Raw genomic sequence first — 26,028 nt, 5'->3', positions numbered from 1 at the left:
TCTTACTTCATCTTCAATATAATCCACTGATGGAGCTATTAACCTACTTATATGATAAATCTTGGAACTGAAGTTCAGGGGTATTAAAAAATGTCTAGTATCAAACAGATCAATGGAGAAGCCCAGATAGAATTCTACCAAGAGAGTCCTGAGACCAAAGTGCTTTCTCCTTACAGAAGTTTATATCATTTTTTCTTTAAGACAACTGCAGCTTTTTTAAAAATATCAATTTGGAGATCCTCTTTCTCTCTTTTGTTTTCCTAGACTCTATATCATTCTAACACCCTCATCTTTTTCCAAGAACATTTGCAGGCATCCCTTGCTTCTTTGTGAAATTGATCCTTTCAAATCCCAGAGATGACTCAAGCCTAGATTCATTTTTGGTTCTTGTTTTACATTTTAACCTTTAAAGTTTAGATTAAAACTCCTCTAATAGGAAGAATATTTTAACAGGCTAATGTTGTCTCATGAAATTTAGTTTCACTCAATGAATTAATGCTAGAGGGCAGCATTGTGTGGCGGTTAAGAATTGGTTCTGAACCAAATTGCCTGGGTTTGAATTTTGACACTAAACTTACTAGCACTATCAAAGGCTTGTAATAATTTCCTTCACATGCTCAATACATGCTAATTAATAATATTTGATGGTATTTTCAATGGTGGTTTTTATATATTAATGAAGGAATTTGGACCATGATAAAGGATCACATGGTTCTATTTTTCTATAATCTGGTCCTTTTTTTGTGAAGCAGTTACTGTTTATCAATACTGTCTATAGCTATAAATAAAACAATGAATAAAAAAATACATCCACCCTCCTGTTTTTCTTTGGTTTTGTTTTACATGAAAGTACAGAAAAATACCAGTCATCATTTATATGGATACAATTCAGAACATTAGGAGAATATTGAAGAAAGACTGAGAAAAGATAAGTGAAGAATTGGGGGAAAATGTGTTCACAGGGTATTTTATAAATTTAAAAGTGACAAATTGTTAATTGCTCCTGTCAACCTAGAAAATAAAAGGTGAACATTAATATTTTCTTTTCCAAGTAAGAATATGAGGATAAAATGTTACAAATTAATAATATGCACACATTCATCACACACTGGTGATATAGTCTGGATTAACTGGGACTTTCAACATGATCTCTCCAGCACACATTTGGAGAATTTTAAATAAACAAATAAATCTAAGGGTAATTTTGCCATTTTTACTGATGTTGCATTTAGTTAAATGACTGTAGCCTAAAAATAATGGGATGGCAGTGTGCTATAAATTTTTATATTTTAAATAAATTATTTAAATTTTTAATCTTTAATATTTAATGTTGATAACTGAAACTTGCCTGACTCCTTAATGGAACAATATGTGACATAATTAACTAAACGCATTTTAAGAAATGTTGAATAATAGCCATTTAAAATGATAAATAATAGAATCATATCAATTGATAAAATTTTTTATTTCTGTATAATATATAATGAATGGTTGCATATGCTCCTTGATATATATAAGTGCCTTATAATAAATGGATTACAAATATATTCCTATAGAGATTTACTATGTTTTACTCTAAAGTTACAGGATTGGTCAGAAAAAAATATATATAGCATAGCTGTTCAAAGAATAAGTGAAACTCACTGCTTTGTGAATAAATTTAGGGGGACTTTCATTTGCTTGATGATTATTGAAAATGTCTATAGAAAAGGACTGTAAATTTTAATCACCAATCTCCAACCTTGGCAAATGAAAACTACTCTATTTTTTAAAATAGATTTTGTAAACATAAAACCAGGAAGCAGAAAAAGCAAGAAAAAATGCACAATGCTATTCAGAAATGATCCACAATGTATACAAAGTATATACTCCAATTATAGCTGCATTGTATAATGAACCATATTAATTTAAATCATATTAATGTTTTGTTGAGAAAGTAGAAAAATGTTTACTCTTTATATTGCTAAGAATAATCTATGTAATAAAACAACTTGGGATCAACTTAGTTATCTTGCTTTACATTAAATGGAATGAAAATAAATGGAAGATATATGCTATTTATAATAGACAACAGAGCATTGTTAGGCTTTCTTAGTTGGAACTTTGCTTCTTGATAAAACTCTTTACCAATAATTAATTACATTTTCTTATACCAATTAAAGCTCTCCATGACAATGCATTCCCATAAGATGCAAAGCCTTATCAAAATACTAAGTTTCTCATACTCTCCAAAAGGTGACATCATTTTAGCTGTTTTTCTAGAGTTGGAGATGGCAAAATTGTATCCAATATTTTATGTTTGTATTTCTTTGATTACTGAGAATCAACTCACATTATTTTAGGCCCATGTGTTTTTCTTTACTAATAAATTAAATTACTTAATGAGTTTTGCTCAGCTTCCTGTTTGCCATACAACCAATTGAATTTTAAGAACTACTTTTAACATTACCTTGTGAGTTGATATATTTTTCTCATAGTGTCACTAAATATGTATTTTGAATAGGTTTTTCTTCTTTACATATTACCTAAACATAGAAAAACTTCAATTTCAAATTTCTGCATAATTGAATGTGTAAAAGATGATACAATTTCCCTTCAATAAAGGCAATGTTTACAAAATAATTGGGCATATTTTCAGAAATGATCTGTGTTATATATATACATATCTAGTTCTATCAACCAATCTATTAGATCGAGATGTAGTTTGAATTAATGGTACCCTAAAATATACAGTTACATGTAAATTCTTATATTTTCACTTTACAATGTATTTTGAGGCTTTCAATTATGTGCTCATGTGGATGAATCATATCATTATTTATGATACATAATATTTCATTCTTGATGTGCTGTACTTTTGTAAATTAATTTGTTCATTAAACTTTGAAAAAGATTATCCAAGAATTATGTACCAGAAATAATTCTGAAGTAATATCAATGAGATAAGTGGATATACATATGCTTACATATATCCTTATGTATATATCCATGTTAAACTACATCTTAGGTGAAAACAAAAACATAAGTTTTTGTGCCATTATGTGTGTAATGTATGCAAACATTTTGTGGGGAAAAAGGTTGAGAAAAGGAGATAAAATTAAGCTGATACTAATGTCTTTGCAGAGAGTAAAATAAGTCTTCTGTCAACTTCAGCTTTATTAGAAATTTTAAGTTTAAAATTACCTATCAAATATATACAGAAAATTCATCAGAAAAGTTGAAGTAGAATATGTAGTTTAAAAAAATTAACAAAATGAAACAAAGGAAACTAAAACAAACAAAATGGAGGTGATGGAATATATAAAAACAAATTAAATAATAGTCAAAAAACCAATACAGGAATATAAAATATATTCAAACACAGATATCAATATATATATGAATGTGTTAAACTTGCTAATTAAAAGGTATGGTCTTGGGATCCTGCAGTCTCCCTTCAAAGGCTATATGTTTTTGGAATATAAAGAATTTAAAATTAAATGATTAAAATCAACAAGATGGTATGATATTCCTAGTATGGATTAACAAAATTAAAGTTGATATCATAATATTCATACCAGAAAGATTAATGGCATGTCAATTTATTATAGCATTGAAAAGAACAAAAAATGTTTTTTTATACTGATGAAAGCCATTTTTTGCACACAAATTGTCAACCTCACTTGTGCCCTTTTCACAAGAACATATTAGTATTTGATCAATCCCTGCACTCATTTTGCATTTCCTCTATTTCCTTTTACCTCAGACTTGAAAACATCTATTTTCCTAAGTCTCATTTCTTTTTATTATATCAGAGACAGCTTTTAAAACTAATTTCTGGGTACTATGTGTGTAATTGCTTCCGGGCAGTCATGGTTTCCAGATTATTTCAGTATAAACAGCTACAAAATACATGTTTTAAATTATGGATTTTTATTTTTATTTCTAATTCAAAACTAACAATAGGGTTTTCCTTAACTTATTTTATTTAACACTTTTTTTCTTACATCTAAAACTTGGTTCCCAATATCCTCAACCTTATTTTCTTTATCCTATAATATACCTTATAGTACTTTTGTATTTTAAGTACACTTATAATGGGTTTATTTTAGTTTAAAATAATGTATTTTGATGTAGCATAAAATCACAATGCCAACATTAGTATTAACAATAAACCTACTGAATGAAATACTTTTATATTTCATTTTGTTCTTAGATATCATTTTGGTTAAGTGTATGTGTCACCTTGGCCAGGTAATTGTGGCAAGTTGTTTGCTCATACAGCACTGACTTCATTGTTACTGTGAGGATATTTCATAGATTTAAATCATCAGTCAGTTAATTGCATCTGTGGCTGATTACACTTACAATCAACTAAGAAAATTGTTTTCAACAATGAGAGAAATTTCATCCAATCAGATAAAGGCCTTAAAAGGAGAAGTGATGATTTCAGCATTCAAAAGGGAGAATTTTTAGCTTACCTTCAGCCAGGCAACTTCTACTGGGAAATTCATCAAAGATGTTTGCTGCAGTTCCCAGCCTGTAGCCGGTGACACTGAAGCGCAGCTGTTTCCAGTAGAAGGGCCTGCCCAATCTGATGCTACAAAGGAGACCCATGTCTCTTAGTGTGAAGGTGATTTATTGCAAGTGCATTGGTGAGGAACTTGAGGAATCTTCCCACAACCAGTTTCAAGTGAGGATGTGAGTTAGGGTTTTTATAGGTAAAGGAAAGGGGATAGGGGTCATAAACTAAGTAATGGCTATATGATACATTCTTGTTAGGTCAGCAATGATACTGGATCTTTGTAAGGAGGGCATAGGCAAATTTCCTAATCCTGTATAGTCTCAAGCCCACCTTATTGTTCTACCTTCAGTGATTAGATTTAATTATTTATGCATAAGCTCCTATGTGCAGAGTCTTCGTGACTCTTTTCTTAATTGACCACTCAGGAATGTCAAACTTTTCTTCAAGGAGGAAATCAATGATTCACAGGCCACAGGATGTTCTTCATGCTTTTTTGTTATCTTATTCCTGAGAAATTCTGGTTAATATCCTTCTGGGAACTAAGTACAAAGAGGAGACTGCTAAGCTCAGGTAGGGTGAGCACATTTTCAAACTATCACCTGCCCTACAGAATTTGAAATTGCCCAGGCCCAAGTTATGTGAGCCAATACCTATAAAAAATCTCATAATATTTACATATTATAAATAGACATATATTTATTTCCTGTCAGTTCTGTTTCCCTAGAGAACCCTGACTAATGCAGATTTATATCATTAAATCTATAAAGTCAGATGATTGTTAAGTTACTTGAAATAATTGCTTATACTTTATGTTATATAATAATTTTATATATAGATTTATTTTTGCTGTGTTTATTTGGCATGTCATTTTTCCAACCTTTTATAGTGCTTTCCTATCTTTGTAGTTGAATTTCATTTTTAGAAATGTAAAATATAAACATGATTCAAAGTCAGACCATGAAAATGTATCTGCTTTTTCTTTATCATTCCCTTGTTCTTACTAAGTTTCATTAAAAAAATCCATTGGTTCATGTTTCATTCCTGTTTCCTCTTCAAATTAAACAAATATGCCATTATAATTTTATTCACCTTTCTTTCTTACAGAAAAGAGAGCATGCTAGTTGACTATTCTATCTTTTCTTTTTGTTTTTGATTTTCCAGACGTTACTCAATCTGAATTCATAGAATTCTAACACTTTTTTTTTTTTTTAACATTTGAACATTTTATAAGTGAGTACTCTAGGGACATAGTTCTTTCTTTTATTCTCAACTTCCCTGAAAAATTAAACTAAATAATTAAGGCTTGCATGCATTTAGTTAGTGTTAAAGAAGAATATATAGAAATAAACACGAAGGACACTGTTCACTCTGCTAAAGTGGTTGGAATGCAATATACCAGAAATGGGTTGGCTTTCTCAATGGGGATTTAATATGTTACAAATTTACAATTATAAGGCTATGAAAATGTCCAAAATCAAGAGAAAGATACTGTTCTGGTTTGCTAATGCTGCCAGAATGCAAAACACCAGAAATTGATTGGCTTTTATAAAAGGGGGTTTATTTGGTTGCACAGTTACAGTCTTAAGGCCATAAAATGTCCATCAACAAAGGGTAACTTCAATGGAGAACGGCCAATGGCATCCAGAAAAACTCTGTTAGCTGGGAAGGCACGTGGCTGGGGTCTGCTCCAAGTTCTGGTTTCAAAATGCCTTTCTTCCAGGATGTTCCTCTCTAGGCTTCAGCTTCTCTCCAAAATGTCACTCTCAGTTGCTCTTGGGGCATTTGTCCTCTTAGCTTCTCCAGAGCAAAAGTCTGCTTTCAAAGGCCATCTCCAAAATGTCTCCTGAAACTGCAGTTCCTCTCTCAGCTCCTCTACATTCTTCAAAGTGTCCGTCTTGGCTGTAGCAAGCTCACTCCTTCTGTCTGAGCTTATATAGTGCTCTAGTAAACTAATCAAGGCCCATTCTGAATGGGCAGGGCCACACCTCCATGGAAACTATCCAATCAGAGTTATCACTCACATTTGGGTTGGGCACATTTCCATGGAAACAACCCAATCCAAAATTCCAACTTAATCCCCACTAAGATGTCTGCCCCCACAAGACTGTATCAAAGAATATGGCTTTTTCTGGGGTACATAATATATACAAACCAGTACAGATACCATCTCTGAGGAAAGGCTGTTGGCATCCAGGGTTCCTCTGTCACATGATGATGTCTGCTGATCCTTCTCTCCCAGCTTCTACTCTCTCTAAGTTCTCTCCAAAATGTCTCTGGGTATTTCTCTCTCAGCTTCTCTGAGCTCTTTGAGTTTCCTCTGTCTTTTATCCTCTCATAGAGGACTCTAGCAAGGGGATTAAGACCCAACTTGAATGGACTGGGACACATCTCCATGGAAACAACCTACTCAAAAGGACCCACCCACAATAGGTCTGCCCCCACAAGAATGGATTAAAACAACATGCCTTTTCTGGTGTACATAACATCTCCAAACCAGCACAGTCACACCTATGCAAACATATAATAATGTGTCTCAATTAGTATACACATATTTATATGGAAATATCTTATAAAGAATTTATAGTAGTTACAAATTCAGTTTTCAGTATTTCCTGCCTTAGAAACAGATGATAAAAAGCATAGCTATGTTAATAGTGTTTCTGCTGGTCCACTCTTGACCTTTGGTGTTTACTATCTGATCAAAAAGAGGATATCATTCTTCCAGTTACCTTATTTCTATATGTTGGAACCAAGCATATTTTTTAATTCTTCTGTGCACTAAAAGGAAATGTCTAAACAATGCCTTTTTATTATTATACATTCACCTGTTTTCTTTCTATGGTAATCAGCATTCTTCTGTTTTCATAATGATCTCTGTATATATTAGGAGAATAGGATGAGAGAAAGAATAATCTTCCCCTCCTTGTCAGTTAAAACTGAAAATCAATTTTCATTTTTTTATCAGCTACATACTGTGAGGTACAATAGAATATTGTAAGAAATAATTCTATGGATGTTTACAATCCTTGTATTCAATTTCCAGTTTTTCCTCTTACTGGCTGTATTGTCATGACCAGTTTATTTTACTTCCACAATCTTCTGCTTCACTGCCTACAGAATAGAGAAAATATAATAATAAAACTTTTTATTATATTTATTTCCTATGTATAATATATTATTTAACAATATGGCTAGTAGGGTGATGTTAGGAGCAAATGATGTAATAAGTGTAAATCACTTAGCACTTAGTCTGCCCTATAGGAAATGGTCAATTTTATTTTTGTGGTTGTTGTATTAGCTGTAATGAGAGCACCCTGTGAACACTTTTGGTCAGCAACAGCTGGAAAACAATAAAATAACCTCATATTTGTATTAGATCAATTTTATAAAAACATGGAAAATGCTGAAGGCATAAATATTACTGAAATATAAAATATGATTTTTGATACATATCCCATACAAAAATTTAAAAATATAAAAGGGATACACAATATACATAAATAATGCTGTTAGATTTTTGATGGTAGAAATAAGGGTGACATTTCTCACAGTTTTACTTTTACATATATGCATATTTTCTTTAAATCATGTGTATTAATATTATAATAAAATATAGTAATTAAGTAAATAAAACTTACGTAAAAAATTATCTTTTTTTTTTTGGAAAATGGGCTTGGAAAGTAATTAATGCTTTTCTTCCAAAATATAAACAAATTCTGTAAAACTTAAACTATTACTTATAAAGAACATAGTAGTCATCTGTACATTTTATATAGTATCAACTTAAGCAAAACTCTCAGACTTTCAAGAGGCATCTAAAGCATTCTCAAATGAAATATAAAGGTTAACTTTTTTAAGCCATCTAAACCATTTTCCCTTCTTTGACTGCACAATATTTATCTTGACAGATGTCAGCTTCATAATGCTTGCATGAAGTTTGTGGTTTTCATTACCTGGATTTACAGTATTGTGTAATAGAGGCTTAAATTGCACTATGAACCATGACAGCTGGCAAAAACATACCAGAAGGACAACTTCATCAAACCTAGAAAGCTCAAGAGAAGTTTGGTAGAGTCAATGAAAGACATAAAAATTGAGGAGTCTGGAGCCAAAAGAGTAAGAATTAAAATAATGAAAAAAGAAAAGAAGATGTCTACATCTATAGATATCTGCACTTGCATTACATATGGATCTGGACAGAATAATACAGAAGAATAAATAAAAGAAAAAATGATGTAGATGATGTTAATGTTAAATATGTTTAAGTGGACTTATATCTGTATTTATCTTCCTACAGGTTTATAAATTTATTTTTATTTACTTTAATTTAATTGCTAATCTGCCAAATGAAAAATATAAAAATAAATTGCATCCCATATCTTTTAAATAACACAAAATAAAACAAATGAATGAAAAAAATGGCATAAAACAAGCATACCAATCATCATTTTGGTGAAAAGAGCTAGAGAATGCTTAAAATAAATATGGAAATTTCTCTCTACTTATCTTTTAGTTTCATTGAAAACAAACTAAAATGTTATGGCATACTACTAATCATAATGATCAGAGTTGTAAAGCCTGTTTTAATTACATTCATGCTTAGAGTACTATACGACAAGAATTAGTTTAGTTTCTGGTTCATTTGAGAATGATAAGAAACAAATAACATTGATAATTGCCTCTGCATTCTTTCCCAACACACACCCAAACACAATCACATAGAAGCTTTTTAGAATTTACTAATCAGCTGCTCCAGTTTATTCATTAGAGGCAGTGTCTAAACACACAGCAAAAGGACTTATAATATTTTTTCACATATATTGGCATTCCACCTATGCAGTTGAAACATGGAGAAAACACAGATATCAGAGTGATATTATACAATGGCTATGTTAAAGAGAATTTTATGCCATAATCTGTAGAAAATAGAAACTATATGCAAATGAAATAATTAGACAACAATTATAATGACTTGTGCTACGAGCTAACCAAATCTTTAGAAAAGTACTGAAGATTTTGAGGAGATTAGTACTGCAATGGTTACAGAAAATAAGGATAACCTCCTCAGGCAGAGACATAACTATCCTAAAATAGACTAATAATAGAGCACATATATATATATATATACACACACACACACACACTTACCGACAAATCTAATTTGGATGTAAGTACCTTTATTATTATTATTGGGGATTTCAACCTTCTTCTATCAATAATTATCAGATAAAGAGTAAAAAATCAGAAAGTGTTGCTGACCAAAATTTTCAACCAACTTAATTGTCATATATAAATGCTCAAAACAGGTCAATACATCTTGCATATGAATCATTCATCATAGACACTGTACTTAGTGGTAAAGATAGATGTATATATCAATGGAAGAGGATAGGGAATACAGAAATAAACAGAAATAAACCTTGCAAATCTGTATGTTTTACAAAATGCCAAGTTAAATCAAAGGGGAATGGTTGTCCTTTCAGAATGTGGTGCTGAGAAAACTGGAGATTTCCATGGGAAAAATTAAAACAATACCCTCCTCCCAAAAAATTAGGAAATGATTTGAATAGATAGTTCACAAAAGAAGGTCCCTGAGTGGCCAGTAAATACACAAACATTCTCAACAATATTATCATTTTGAAAACACAAGTGTAAATCATAATGAGACACCACTACACAAGTGATAGTTTTGCTGGAATTAAATGCCTGACCATTCCCATTGTTGGCAAGAATGTGGAGCAAATAGAACTCTCAGGAATTTCTGGTTGGAATACACCACAGACAGACTAATACATCAATTGGTGAATAAATAAGCAAATTGAGGTATCCCTGTACTTAATGCCACTTAAAAATAAAAAGAGGCAACATATTTATACAAAAAAATGGATGGATATAAAAATATTATGCTAAGTGAAAAAAGACAAATACCAAAAGAATAAGCATTATGACACATCATATGAAATTTTAAAAAATGCAAAATTATAGTGATGAAAGCAGCTCAGTGAGAGGGGCAGAATCAGAGAAGGGATGGACCACCAAGAAGCCAATGACACATTTCAGTTTACTGGAAATGTTCTATATCATGACTGACATTACATACAATTAATAAAATTCATCAAAATGTACACATAAAGTCATTAAAATTTTCCAGTTTAATTGTACTTAAATGAAACTGCAAAGATACATTAAACAAGGTTCATATAATCTGAACATGAGACAATAGTCTTTTGCAAAATAGAAGCACAGCAGTTCATGCATATCACTTCTGATCCCTCTTCCATTTGCCTGTACATTGGCCACTAGTATGCTTCCACTACTGTCAATACTAGCATCTTCTTGTCAAAGGTCTTGCCTTAAGCCTCCATGATCATATTTTACCCATTCTATCAGGTTCAGTCAATGTCAACCTTACCCTCCTAAAACATGACAGGTGTAAATACTCCAGCTCCTTTACCTCTTCTTGGGGCTACTTTGAGTTAGTACATACACTGTCTCCAGAGACCCTTACAAGATGGAATTAAGTTACCTCAAAAGAAATCTGTGTGTTATTCCAAACTTGCATGGCTTCCTTCTCATCTCTGCCTGAATTTCCTCATTCTATTTCTGTCTTTTTGCTAGGAAGTTTTCTTAATATGAATAAATGTTCATCATTGGATCTCCAATGGTAAGAAAAAGAGGACTTCTTTGGTGCTACTCATAAGTCTTCTGATTAAAGTAAGAAAATCCTAATTTGAATCAGATTACATTTGAAATAAGGTAGAATTCTTATTGGCAGGAATACTTCTGGACTTCCAGGGCTCTCTCTTGTGTCTGTTTCAATGTTGTGCCAACGTAAACCTCTCCTGTTGCATAGAATTACTTCTTCATAGTGTGTGGTGGTGAGGACAGAGGGAAAGATACATATGTATGTTACCACCCAAGAGAATCTGAGGCTAAGTCTCTCTGTTTGCAAAATCTTAAATGCCAGTGAAATGCTTGATTTATTATTGAGGGTTATGAAGCCATCCAGGGATCAATCAAAATGATAGCCAGGGAAATACAGTAGAATTTTGGCCTAGTTGGGTCTGGGGTCTGCATATATTTAAAATCAATTTTGTGAGAAGAAGACAATTCTAATGTGAACTAAATCCCTACCAAGTTTTTGTTCTCATTGCTTTTTTTCACCCACAAGAAGGAATGTGATGTTCTGAGTCACCTAGAGCAATTCACTGTGTATTAGGTATGAGTGCATTACCTAGGCAACCTTTCAAAAAGAAGTGAATTAGATCAGAGATTTATTCTTTCAGTTATATTTATTAAGTCACCAAATGTTAGAGGGAAAAGAATTATTTTTGTGTGCTTGAGTTAAATAATTTTTTCTTGTTTATTTGATTTAAATAATTTTTTCTCCTCCCATTATGTCTCTATAGACAGACACATGTTAAGAAACATAAATTTGAAATATCAGCACTATTAAAGGACAGGGAACATAGTGCATTGTATATGGCAGCATTCAATATTTGTTGATTAATTTTTATGTTGGGAAGCAGTAAAAAGTGGTTGGAAATACAAAAAAAAATGTCTAATAAGCTTCTGACAGGCTAGTGGAATTTCATATTACTAATTACTGGAAATATCTAACATGTTTTATATGAATATTATGATACATAATCAATAAATTTTCCCTAACCAAATCTTAGGCACTAATATTAATAAAATAAGAAGGCAATAACAAGAAAATGATGAGTATGAAATTTACTTGGTTGTTTGTTTACAACTGGGGTGAAATACTTTTTTACTTCACCCTATTACAGGACAGACTGTCAATATGGAATATTCATAGAGATTTTTCTGGGTCAAAAGGCATGATTTCTTTAAATAATTATATAGAATGCATTTTATAGAATGTATTGTTCTTTGAAATTTTTGTTCATCACATTCATCTTTTTCATTAGTATATGTTTCAAGAGGTTTTTAAATAAGTTTCTGATAATATAATAATCAACTGAACTGGGAAGAATTAAAGAGAGCATTCAAAACAATCTAATTAGTAACAGGAAATAATAACCATTTGAGATTCTCTTTAAATTCATGCCACCTAAAGTTTCACCTTGTTTACTACCAGAACTATAATTATGGTGTACACCAATTGTCCTTGATGTTTTTATTATAGGATGAAGATATATTAGCATGAGAAAAAATATGAAATAATCTCTGAATTGCACATCATGATGTTTAATCAATGGATGACCTGGAGGTAAATAATCATTAAGAAGAAGACGATGGAACAGGCATAGGGAGGTGTGGAATTTAGTTAGTCTCCTAGAGCAACTAGTATATAGCCAGGAACAACTAGAAAATAGTCTGGACAACTGATGGGAGTCATCCATGACCAGACAGCAGTACAGTCAGGAATGGGTGGAATGGCTGAGATCGCAGCATAGAACTGTAACTAAAACCCCCAAAGTGCATAGCTAAAGCCCCTCCCCACTGGTATGACAGGCTGAGTTGCAAACTTTGCAGTTAGAAAAAGAAGCACTCCCTGATGGGACCAAGGGGATGTAATTCAACCAAGCTCCAAATGTGGTTTTAATTAACAAATTTTGACTACTGAATACAGCCTATGAGCACAGATAAACCCAGAGCAAGCAGGAAAGGAACCCAGAGGATTATCCTGGCAGATGGGAGGCAGGGCTGATGGAAAAAAATACATAAATAAATAAAAACAGAGGCTTTTGGAGTTGGCTGAGATCAGAATATTGGAAAAGGGCTGTGCCCCAAGAAAAGGGGCACACTGAACCAGTTACCAATTCTGTGTCTTACCTGGTGAACTGGAGGGCTAGAGACTATATCTGAAAAGGGGACTTTTTGCTTTTTTTCCTTTTTTATCTCTTATCCTAAGTAGCTCATTAGAGAAAGCCTTAGGCATTTTCAATTGTCAGCACTGACCCAGGCAAGGGTGGAGTTAAGATAGAGAGTCAAAGGAAAAATTCAAGTATAGGAGCAATTCCCAAAAGGGAATTGTGGATGTATTTAATGAACTAAAGATTCATATATTTTTTCTAATATTCTGTGAAGAGGAAATCCACAGTATGAGTATAGAAAAATACAAAATAGAATTTCCTCTAAATTGCTTTACCAATCTGGAGGGACCATAACAAAACTTCTTCCACACTTAAAAAATTCAATACAAATGCCCTTCACCAGACCTTTCATAGCAATAGGAACATTGTAGCAGATAGATGAAAGATAGTCTGAGAATATATTTTTGGCACTAATATAATGGAAAAGACTCAAAATGATGTGAATACTTGTGTCACAGAATACACACATTGAGCTTCTGAGGCTTATTGTTTTGTGCTTTTGTGTTATATCTTTAAATATAGGTTATTTTATGAAATATAAATATTTTCTCTGTTTTAGACATGAAGTAGCATTAAATGCTCCAAGTGAAAAAATGTATATAAAATAATGATTGCTTCTACATTTTGCCAATGTGTGGATAAAAAGAAAAAAAATACAGACCATTGTACAGCTGTTATTAAGCAGGTGTGATTTGGCAGTGTGCAGACAAACCATCTGGTCAATGGACTAAAATTTCACTTTTCCTAGATCTCTCCACAGCATATAAAAGTGGCAAAAATTCCCACCAGTTTTGGAAAACAGACTGTGTTGTCATGTTTTGCAGTACAATCATGCACAAAATATATTTATGGTTATACATAAGTGATGTTAAATAAAGAATAAATAGTTATCTGGTGTCATTGACAATTTTTCCTGTTGTTTTGCTGGTGTGATTCTTCAGAAAACTGACAATTTCCTATTTTCTTCAATTGTATTCTATGTTCATATGTTTAATTCCTCTTTACTTTCTGCCTTGCCCTTAATTCCTAGGCAGTAGTGGTCATTTTTATATTAAAATAGTTATACAATTTCAATGACTGATTACTTCAATCCCTCCACAGAGAATTTCACCTTAATTTAACATATCTTGAAATATTTATCTCATTATAATCTGGATAAAATTATTTATAACATTTATATATCTAATATATACATATGATATAATATATTAGCATATAATATTACAAAACAATGTAGATTCATTGGCAATATATATTTTTTGGCACATTAAGTACCAAGAAGTAGAAAATATAAGCAATTAGTAACACATTCAAGAAATAATCACAATTAATCTTGTGGAAAATAAACTTCCAAATAGGTTTTGTTTGAACCAAATTAGACTCATATAATACAAATTGTTAGAGGATGTACATTTTCATTTTTTCAGTAGTAATATCTTCTACAACATAAGTTTCCACCCAGAAAGGGAAAAATACTCTGGACATTTTTTTTAATTAGTTTTTCAGGTATAATATACATACAATAAACTTTACTAATTTAATCATGCAATTCACTGTGTTTTGATGAATGTATACAGTAATATAACAAGCACCACAATCATAATATAGAGAATTTCTATCATTAGAAAAATTCTTCTTTAGTACTTTTATAGTCACTCTGTTCACTCTACCCCACCACTTTGAAACCACTGATAATGTATTGTCACTCATTTGTCTTTTCTGGAAATAAATATAAGTGGAATAAGAGTGTAAACTCTTGTGCTTGACCCATTTTACTAGCCATAAAGCTTTTGAGATGCATCCATGTTGCTGTGTGTGTCTGCATTCATTTCTTTTTATTTATGAGTAGTACTCCATTGTATAAAGTTACCAAAATTTGTTTGCCCAATTACCAAAATACTTTTGTTTCATTTATAATTTGTGGTTATAATGAATGAAGACTGCATGCTTTTATTTCTCTTGAGTAAATTACTTATACGAGTTTTTCTTAAGGTAAGGATAAATTTCACATTATCAGAAACTACAAAACTGTTTTACATTCTCAACAAAAATGTTAATGTATGCTTCCAATTCCTCCACATGTTTGCCATTACTTGGCATTCTAAGTTTTTTGAATTTTAACCATTGTAGTGTGTACAGTAGTATGACCTTGTGGTTTTAGCTTATATTTCCCTAATGACAAATTATGTCAGATGTCTCTTGATTTGATTATCTGTTATAGGTCTATCTTCTTTCATGAAGTCTCTGTTAAAATCTCTACCTTTTCTGAAGTGTTTGTCTTACTGATTTCTACTAATTCATTGATAATCTATCTTTAAATAATAATATGCTATTTCAAATAAAATTAAATATCATTGTAACTTTGTACTTCCATTTAAATTCTACACTCCATTATACTATTTGTGTCATATATTTTAGCTCTAATAACATAGAACCTGAGATAAACAGTTACTAGTTTTGCTTTAAATTGTCAACTTTCTTTTAAACAGATTTAAAATTGAAGAAAAAATGCTCTTCAATTCTTTGTATGGACACAATTTTCCTCCTGGTATCAGTTCATTCTGCTGCAAAACTTTATTTTAATGTTTTCTATAGTGCAAATCTGATTGTGATACATTTTTTTGTTTTAATTTATATGAAAATGTCATTATATCCTCATTTTTGAAAGATATTTTCATTTGGTAAATGAATAATTATAGATTAAAGGTACTTGCTTTATTTTAAATCTTCAGGCTTACATATTTTCTGTCATTTCTACTTCTTTCCCAATGTCTGTAATGGGCCCTATCCAACATTTTATTGCTAGTTTTCAGCAGTTTGATTATAATTGACCTGAATGATTTTGTATATAATTTTCCTGCTTGGGATTCTTTGAGTTCTTTGAATCTCTGGGTTTATAATTTTGCATTTCTTTTCAATTTTATTGAGATATGGCCACATACTACAAAAACCATTCAAAGTATACATTCACTGGCTCACAGTTATCATCACATTGTGTGCATACATCTCCATGATCAATTTTAGGACATTTTCATTACTTCAGAACAGAACTAAGAATAAAATATAAAACCCAAATCCTCCTATATCCCTTATTACCCCATTGTTGACTCATGGTATTGGTGTAGTAAATTTGTTACTGTATATGAAAGAATATTAAAATATTAACTGTAGTCCATAGTTCACAATAGCTATGTTTCTCCCATATACCCCTCTATTATTTCTATTATTTTTTAATTTGTAGTAGTTCATGCAACAAATTATTTTTAATTGTAGCATTAATTGGTGACATACATAATTTTAAACAATCACTTTCAATCAAATTCAACTACACTATGACACTATTACTTATAACCCCATAATGAGCTACCATCACCTCTATTCATTCCCAAATATTTAAGTTCAACCTTGTTAACACGTCTGTACATATTACATAACTGTTCCCACTTCTCTAGCTTCTATCTCTAGATACCCTATAGTCTACATTTTAAGACTCTGAGTTTACATGTTATTTCATATTAGTGAAATCTTACAATCTCTGTCCTTTTTCTGTCTGGCTTATTTCACTCTGCATTATGTCCTCAAGTTTCATCCTTGTTTTCACATGCTATGGACCTCATTCCTTCTTCTGCATACTGTTCCAATGTGTATATACACCACATTTTGTTTACTCACTCATCTGTTAATGGACTTTTGGATTGTTTCCATCTTTTGGCAATTATGAATAATGCCACTATGAACATTGGTGTGAAAATTTCTATTCTCATCCCTACTTTCAGATCTTCTGGATATATAACAAGTAGCAGAATTGCTGGGTTGTAGGGCAATTCACTATTTAGTTTTCTGAGCCACTCTTTTCCAGAGTGGCTGTACCATTTTACATTCCCACCAGCAGTGGATAAATGTTCCTATTTCTCCACTTCCTCTCCAACATTTGTAGTTTCCTGTTTGATTAAAAGTAGCCATTATATACTGTGAGATGATATCTCATTGTGGTTTTGATTTGCATTTCCCCAAAAACTAATGAAGAACATGTGCTTTTTAGGCAATTGTATTCCTCTTTGGAAAAATGTCTATTCATATCTTTTGCCCATTTTATAATTGTGTTGTTTGTCCTTTTATTGCTGAGTTATAGGATTTCTTTATATATATTGAATATCAAATCCTTATCATATATATTGGTACCAAATATTTTCTATGATTGAAATGGCTGTCTCTTCACCTTTTTGACAAAGTCCTTTGAAGCACATAAGTGTTCAATATTGAGGAGTTTATTTTTACCAATTTTTTTCATTGTGCTTTGCGTGTAAGGTCTAAGAAGCTACCTCCTATCACTAGGCCTTAAAGATGTTTCCCTATATTTTCTTCTAGGAATTTTATGGTACTGGCCTTTACATTTAGGTCTGTTATACATTTTGCATAACCCTAACACCATTTATTGAAGATACTATTCTTCCCCAGTTCAGTGGCTTTGGGGCCTTAACAATAGTCATTTGATGATAGTTCTGAGAGTCTATTTCTGAATTCTCAATTCAATTCCATTGATCAATATGTCTGTCTTTGTGCCAATACCATACTTTTTTGGCTTTACAATAGGCTTTAAAATCAGGAAGTGTAAGTCCTATCACTTCATCCTTTTTTTTTGGGGGGGTGCTTTTGGCTATTCAAGGATGCTTTCCCTTCCAAGTAAATTTAATAACTGATTTTTATAAGTCTGCAAAGTAGGTTTTTGGAATTTTGCTTGGTATTGCATTGAATCTGTAGATAAATTTGGTAGAATTGACATCTTGCTAACATTTAGCCTACCCACACATGAACACAGAATGTCTTTTCACCTATTTAGGTGTTCTTTGATTCCTTTTAACAGTGTTTTGTAGTTTTCTGTGTACAGGTCCTTTGCATTCTTGGTTAAGTTTATTCTTAGATACTTGATTCTTTAAGCTGCTATTGTGAATGGAATTTTTTTTTCTTAGTTGCCTACTTGGTTAGGTCACTACTAGTATATAGAAACACTACTGATTTTTGTGTATTGATCTTGTATCCCACCACTTTGCTGAATTTGTCTAAAATTATTTAATGTTTATAATACCTGTTTTAATGTCTTTCTCTGTTATTTCCATTATCTGTCATATCTTGCTCACAAACTACTTCTTTATTTTTTTATTTATGATCATAATTTCTTTTTTCCTTTTTTAAACAATTTATTATGAAATATAACATATATGCAGAAAAGTGATAAATTTCAAAGTACAGTTTAACAAGTGGTTAGAGAGCAAATTTCAAAGTATAGTATGGGTTACAATTCCATAATTTCAAGTATTTCCTTCTGGCTGTTTTAATAAGCTAGAAACTAAAAGGAAATATCTATACAATGATTCAGTGGTCATAATCATTTATTGAATCTTAACTTCCCTGTTACAACTCCTCCCTCTCATTTGATAATTCTTTCAATCTTCAGGGATATCTGGGCAATGACTATTTTAACTTCTTTGTGTTGAAAAGGGGTGTTGACCTTATAGGGTAGAGGAATGAAACTGGTTGATGTTCTTGGAGAGATTGGTACCTCTAGGTTTCAGGGCTTATCTGGCATAGGATCAATCTGGAGGCCTAAAGTATCTGAAAAAACAGACTTAATAGGAAAAATTTTATAGAGATTTAGATAGAGCCCAGTGCACTCCCTAGGGTTTTCAGGAATACTATTGGTTAGGGCTTGGCTTACCATGACAATACGCAATATCTTTTTGAAGCTTGCTTGCAAAAGAGTAACCTCCAGAATTATCTCTTGACTATATTTGAAATATCTTAGCAACTGAAACTTTACTTTGTTATGTTTCTTTTCCCCCTTTTGGTCAAGAAGGCATTGTCAGTCCCATGATGCCAGAACCAGGTTCATCCCTGGAAGTCATGTCCTACATTACAAGGGGGACTTACAAACTTGAAAGTCATGATCATTGTTTCTTTTTTTTTTTTTTTCATTTTTATTGAGATTGTTCAGATACCATACAATTATCCAAAGATCTAAAGTGTACAATCACTTGCCCCTGGGTACCCTCATACAGCTGTGCATCCATCACACTTAATTTTTGTTCAATTTTTAGAAACTTTTCATTACTCCAGACAAGAAATAAAGTGAAAGATGAAAAAAGAAAAAAAGAAAAAGAAACTCTAATCCTCCCCTATCCCTAACCAACCCCCCTCAATTGTTGACTCCTAGTATTGGTATAGTAAATTTGTCACTGTTTATGAAAAAAATGTTGAAATACTACTAACTGTAGTATGTAGTTTGCAATAGGTATATATTTCTTCCCTATATGCCCCTCTATTATTAACTTCTAATTGTATTGTCATACATTTGTTCTGGTTCATGGAAGCGATTTCTAGTATTTGTACAGCTGATCATGGACACTGCCCACCATAGGATTCAGTTTTATACATTCCCATCTTTTGACCTCCAACTTTCCTTCTGGTGACATATATGACTCTGAGCTTCCCCTTTCCACCTCATTCACACACCATTCGGTGCTGTTAGTTATTCTCACATCTTGCTACCAACACCCCTGTTCATTTCCAAACATTTAAGTTCATCCTAATTGAACATTCTGCTCATACTAAGCAACCACTCCCCATTCTTAAGCCTTGTACTATATCTTGGTACCTTATATTTCATATCTATGAGTTTACATATTATAATTAGTTCCTATCAGTGAGACCCTGCAATAATTGTCCTAATGTGTCTGGCTTATTTCACTCAGTATATTGCCCTCGAGGTTTTGTCATCAAGCCATTTTTTTTTTAATATGGTTTTGTTCACTCACCATACCTTCCATCATAAGTAAATAATCGATGGCTCTCTGCATGGTCATACATTTATGTGTTCACCACCTTCACCACTATCTATATAAGGGCATCTACATTTCTTCCACAAGGCAGGAGGGAGAGTCAAAGAAGGTAGAGAGGCAAAAGAAAGAGGAAAAAAAATGACAGCTAGGAAGCAGCAAAAGGAAAAATAACCTTAAATCAAAGTAGAATAAAGAATCAGACAATATCACCAATGTCAAGTGTGTAACATGCCTCCCCTATCCCCCCTCTTATCTGCATTTACCTTGGTATATCACCTTTGTTACATTAAAGGAAGCATAATACAATGATTCTATTAGTTACAGTCTCTAGTTTATGCTGATTGCATCCCTCCCTCAATGCCTCCCCATTTTTAACACCTTGCAAGGTTGACATTTGCTTGTTCTCCCTCGTAAAAGAACATATTTGTACATTTTATAACAATTGTTGAATACTCTAGATTTCACCAAGTTACTCAGTCCCAGTCTTTATCTTTCCTCCTTTCTTGTGGTGTCTCACATGCTCCCCACCTTCCTCTCTCAACCGTATTCATAGTTACCTTTGTTCAGTGTACTTACATTGTTGCGCTACCATCTCCCAAAATTGTGTTCCAAACCATGCACTCCTGTCTTCTATCACCCTGTAGTGTTCCCTTTAGTATTTCCTGTAGGACAGGTATCTTGTTCTCAAAGTCTCTCATTGCCTGTTTGTCAGAAAATATTTTGAGCTCTCCCTCATATTTGAAGGACAGCTTTGCTGGATATAGGATTCTTGGTTGGTGGTTTTTCTCTTTCAGTGTCTTAAATATATCACACCATTTCCTTCTTGCCTCCATGGTTTCTGCTGAGAGATCCACACATAGCCTTATTAAGCTTCCTTTGTATGTAATAGATCGCTTTTCTCTTGCTGCTTTCAGGATTCTCTCTTTGTCTTTGACATTTGATAATCTGGTTATTAAGTGTCTTGGCGTAGGCCTATTCAGATCTCTTCTGTTTGGAGTACGCTGTGCTTCTTGGATCTGTAATTTTATGTCTTTCATAAGAGATGGTAAATTTTCATTAATTATTTCCTCTATTATTGCTTCTGCCCCCTTTCCCGTCTCTTGTCCTTCTGGGACACCAATGATACGTACATTATTGTATGTTGTTTCATCCTTGAGTTCCCGGAGATGTTGCTCATATTTTTTCATTCTTTTCTCCATCTGCTCCTTTGCGTGTAGGCTTTCAGGTGTTTTGTTCTCCAGTTCCTGAGTGTTTTCTTCTGCCTCTTGAAATCTCCTGTTGTATGTTTCCATTGTGTCTTTCATCTCTTGTGTTGTGCCTTTCATTTCCATAGATTCTACTAGTTGTTTTTTTGAGTTTTTGATTTCTGCTGTATATATGCCCAGTATTTCCTTTACAGCCTCTATCTCTTTTGCAATATCTTCTTTAAACTTTTTGATTTGATTTAGCATTAGTTGTTTAAATTCCTGTATCGCAGTTGAAGTGTACGTTTGTTCCTTTGCCTGGGCCATAACTTTGTTTTTCTTAGTGTAGGTTGTAATTTTCTCTTGTCCAGGCATGGTTTCCTTGGTTATCCAAATCAGGTTTTCCCAGACCAGAACAGGCTCAGGTCCCAGAGGGAAGAAATATTCAGTATCTGGTTTCCCTGTGGGTGTGTCTTAGAAAATTGCTCCACCCTGTGATGCCTCAGGTCACTGTGCTTTTCTGCCCAGCAGGTGATGCCTGTTAGCCTGTAATTCTTGACTGGTGTGAGGAGGTATGGCCGTGTTCCCCCAGCTCTGGGGTCTGGTTCTGAATGGGATCATGGTTTCTTAATCCTTTGACAACCATGTAATTGAATGCCAGACATTTTGAATTTTATGTATTGGATGTAGATTGTGTAGCCTTCTTATTTTAAATAATGCTAAAGTTTGTTCTGGCATACAGCAAAATTACTTGGAATGTATCAGTGGGATACTTTCAACACTTGTTTTAAGTTTTGTCAAAACGTGTAGATCATACTTTGAAAGACTAACTTATCACCACTACAAAGGCAATACACTAATGAAAATGCTATTTGTTGCTCCATGTATCAAGCGTTGCATGTATCAAGTGTTAACAAGAAAACGAAAAGGGCATGGATAGCATCAAATTTCTTAGCATATCTTACCAATATAGACCAGATATTTATAGAACATGTGCTTCTTTCTTTTTGTTAATGTTAAGTATATTCTCTTAAAGGAATTGTAAATCATAGAAAAATTTTAAAATCAGATTTCAACAAAGAATTGACAACAGAATGGTATATGGGAGAAATCTACCTATAGCATACTAGGGACCATACTTAACAGGAATATCATACTAGTACCACACAAATACTAAAGACAAATAATTAAAGGCTGAACAGATCTATGAGGTGTTTTGGATCATGAGAATTGGTTAAAATGGATAGTGATTAGGATTGTACAACTAAGTGATGATAATGTGAGATATGGATGGATTACTGTGTATATAACATATGCTATGTGAATTTAGGAACGCCCAACTTCATGAGTCAAGCCAATAACCATGAGGCTTGCTCTGATGAAATTTATGGTTGTAAAGTGGAGGCTAAGCCCACCTGTGGTAGTGTCTGGGAGTCATCTCCAGCTAACATCTTTTGTTGCTCCAATGTGGACTCTTTCTCAAGCCTAACTCTACAAATAAATTCATCACCCTCCCCCCGACACGAGACAGGACCCACCTAGGTGAGTGAGTCTCCCTGGTGATATGGGACCTGGATTCCAGGAATGAGCCTGACCCTGGTATCAGGGGATTGAGAGTGCCTTTTTGACCAAAAGGGGGAAAAGAAAGACAACAAGGTAGGGTTTCAGTGGCTGGGGGAATTTAAGTGGAGTCAAGAGACTGTCCTGCAGGTTGCTTCTATGCAAGCTTCATCTAGATATGCCAAATGACCACAGTATGATAAATCCAAGTCAACAGTAATCCTGAAAACCCTAAAGAATACCTGGGTCTGTACATGAGACAAAGTTTCACTAAGTTTTTTCTTCAGAAACTTAAATCCTCCTGAGAACTCCTATGACAGCTACGACTCAAAACCCAGTGGCAATAGTTTCTTCAAGAACATCAACCAGATGTGTCCCCTTTTCACATAAAGTCAATGCCCCTTTTCAACATGAACAGGTTAGGGTAGTCACTCTCTAGACATCCCCAAAGTTTGGGAAAGTGATTAAACTGTAGGACAGGGTAGCAACAAACAAGATGGAATTTAACAAAGAATTACGAACACTGAATCTGTATATAATTTTCTTTTCCTTAGTTGCTAAGGTATTAGAACAGCTAGAAGGAAAGAATTGAAATGGCAGAACTGTAACCAATAGCATCATTTGAAATTTGTTCTATGGCTACTTGTTAAATTGTAATTTGAAAGTTATCACCTTTTTGTATACATGTCATATTTCACAATAAGGAAATAACTGAAATTGTGGAACTGTAAACCATAACATTCTTTGAAATTTGTTCTCTAACTACTTGTTAAATTGCACTTGGAAAGTTGTCACTTCTATGTATATACATTATATTCTACAATAAAAATTATGATTGAAAAAGCAGATTTCTTTAACATGGCATTAAATTTTAATCATATTTTTGTTCAGCTTTTATTTTTTATTTTGCTTTTCCTTTGCCTTAATTTCTTCAACACTTTTTTATGATGCAAAAATTACCACATTGGCCTTCAATTGTTTTGAAATTGTTGCATAGTTTAGAAAATATACTATTTTAAGATTATTTTGAAAATATCAGCAATCTAATAATTATCCAATATAGTAGTTTAAAATAAATTGCACAGTTTTTTATTTGTTTGGGGCCCCAGATATGGGTTTTGTTTTACTGATATGAGAATTTCCTACACATGAAACAACTCAGATGACTATCTTTACTTGTACCTTACATTGTCCATTTACTTATTTGACCTTTTATATTTGAGGTCACAAATTGGTGTTCTGAATATACATAATGAAAAAATAAAATTAAGATATTGCTTATATTCTTATAATCAAAAGTAGGCAAATCAATGTTCACAAGAATGAAGCAGTAATCTAAATTTTAATTAAAGTGTTTTAAAAATTTCTTTTCATCTGTTATTCCATTTGGAAAATGCCAGTAGTATAAATATTTAAGTTGATTCTAATTGCAAGCTTACCTTCCTTAGAGCAATCACACTAACTGTTAATAGTATGAAGCCTTAGTTGGATTTCTTTGGTAGCATACCCTGAGATAAGGATTTGAGTGGTGACATGTTATTTTAAGAAGTTCACAGGAAGAATAAAAGGGAAAAAAAAAAAAAAAGAGTAACCTAAGACTGAATTTTCAAAGAGCCAGGTTTTTCTGGGAACTCTGAGAAGAATACAGGTAGCCTCCCAGAATTGTCTATCTGAAAGGTGGGAAGTCAGAACATTTAGCCATCACTGATCAAGGATTTGCCATGGGGCTTGCACACTGGCCAAGTAGCATCTTGAGTCTTCTGAGACAGAAGGTATAAAGATTCCAGGTACTTAAATGGAAATGTTTCAGTACAACTGAAGCTGAAATTAAGGGTGAGACAGGGATGTGATACAGGGTACCAAAAGCACTTGTACATAAAATGTCTAACTTTATTTCCTTATTCATGACTCAGATTTAAAAGGATCAGTATAATAGTTGAAATATTCCAAAATCAGGAAGACTAATATTTTTCCAAGTGACTGAAAAGAAGAAACAAATATATAAGCTCAGTGCTTTCTGAACAGAGAAACTCTGATAACTTGCAGATAAGTTTTGAATAAACACCTGGAAATGTGAAAATTTGCTAAATTCCAAGATTGGCCACAATGAAAGCATCATACCATGAAATTGTGATTTTTTAATGTTTTATTGGTGTAACTTTTCTCCAAACAATGTATTATTTTATGTAGCCATAGGGTATTTAAACATATTTTTGAGTATGCTATATGTTCTTTTACAAGGATATGGATGTAGCATTTGAAATGTAATTGCAAAATTGACCCTCCATGTAATACTTATGTTTAAAATTAGAAACACTTTTCTCCTTCTCATAATAATCTATATAGTTTAAAATTATTTGCCATTCCAACACATAAGAAATAGGTCTACATTTCATCCATTATTGTATCACATTGAAGATTTGCTATGTTTAGTTATCACCAAGAATCAAAGGACATGATAATGCTAATAAAATCAGGATGGCATCCACTTTTCTCACATACTGCATATATTTAATTTATTGAATGTCTAATAAAGTAAAATAGGGGATCTCGAACTTGACCCCGATGGGGGGCCGGCCGTCCACCTCCTCCTTCTCCACACTGGGCAGGCCAAAGTGGGCTCGCATCAGGTACTCTTTGCCACCCGGGAAGGACTTAATACTCCAAATCACGACGTTCTTCTCCGGCACGTACTTGGCACTGCCCACACTGGTCTTGAAGCGGGGGGAGTCGGCGTTGCTGGGGACGGGCACGGAGATCTCCACGCTGTTAGCCACCGACTGCTTCTTGAACTGCCCCTTGGCCTTGACCATGATCTCCACGCGGCTGTGGGAAAACTTCTCTATGACGGACTCGACTTAGAGAAAGTGAAGCAAGTTTTAGTAAGTAAAAAATATTACCCTGGTCTAGTTGCTAAATTATATGTACACATTAAAACTTAGAAGTATTCTATTTGTTTCTTTTATTATCCCAAGTGTAATCCGTGATTATCTGTTTCTGGCACCACATCTGTCTCTATTCATTGTGGAGCTAACACAGTTGTTTCTGTTTATATTATTTTTGTCAATCCTACTGTGCCTGTTCATAAACATTGAAGATTT

At 32.9% G+C, this 26,028-nt stretch overlaps 1 pseudogene; it reads right to left on the bottom strand.

The window, feature by feature from the left end:
• LOC119510142 overlaps positions 1 to 25,740 on the bottom strand; it is a 28,336-nt pseudogene extending 2,596 nt beyond the window's left edge.
• Between the last annotated feature and the right edge of the window lie 288 nt (positions 25,741 to 26,028).

The sequence above is a fragment of the Choloepus didactylus genome, chromosome 1 (genome assembly GCF_015220235.1).
Source record: "Choloepus didactylus isolate mChoDid1 chromosome 1, mChoDid1.pri, whole genome shotgun sequence".
Lineage (NCBI taxonomy): Eukaryota > Metazoa > Chordata > Mammalia > Pilosa > Megalonychidae > Choloepus > Choloepus didactylus.
This window is presented reverse-complemented; position numbering and strand designations above follow the sequence as displayed.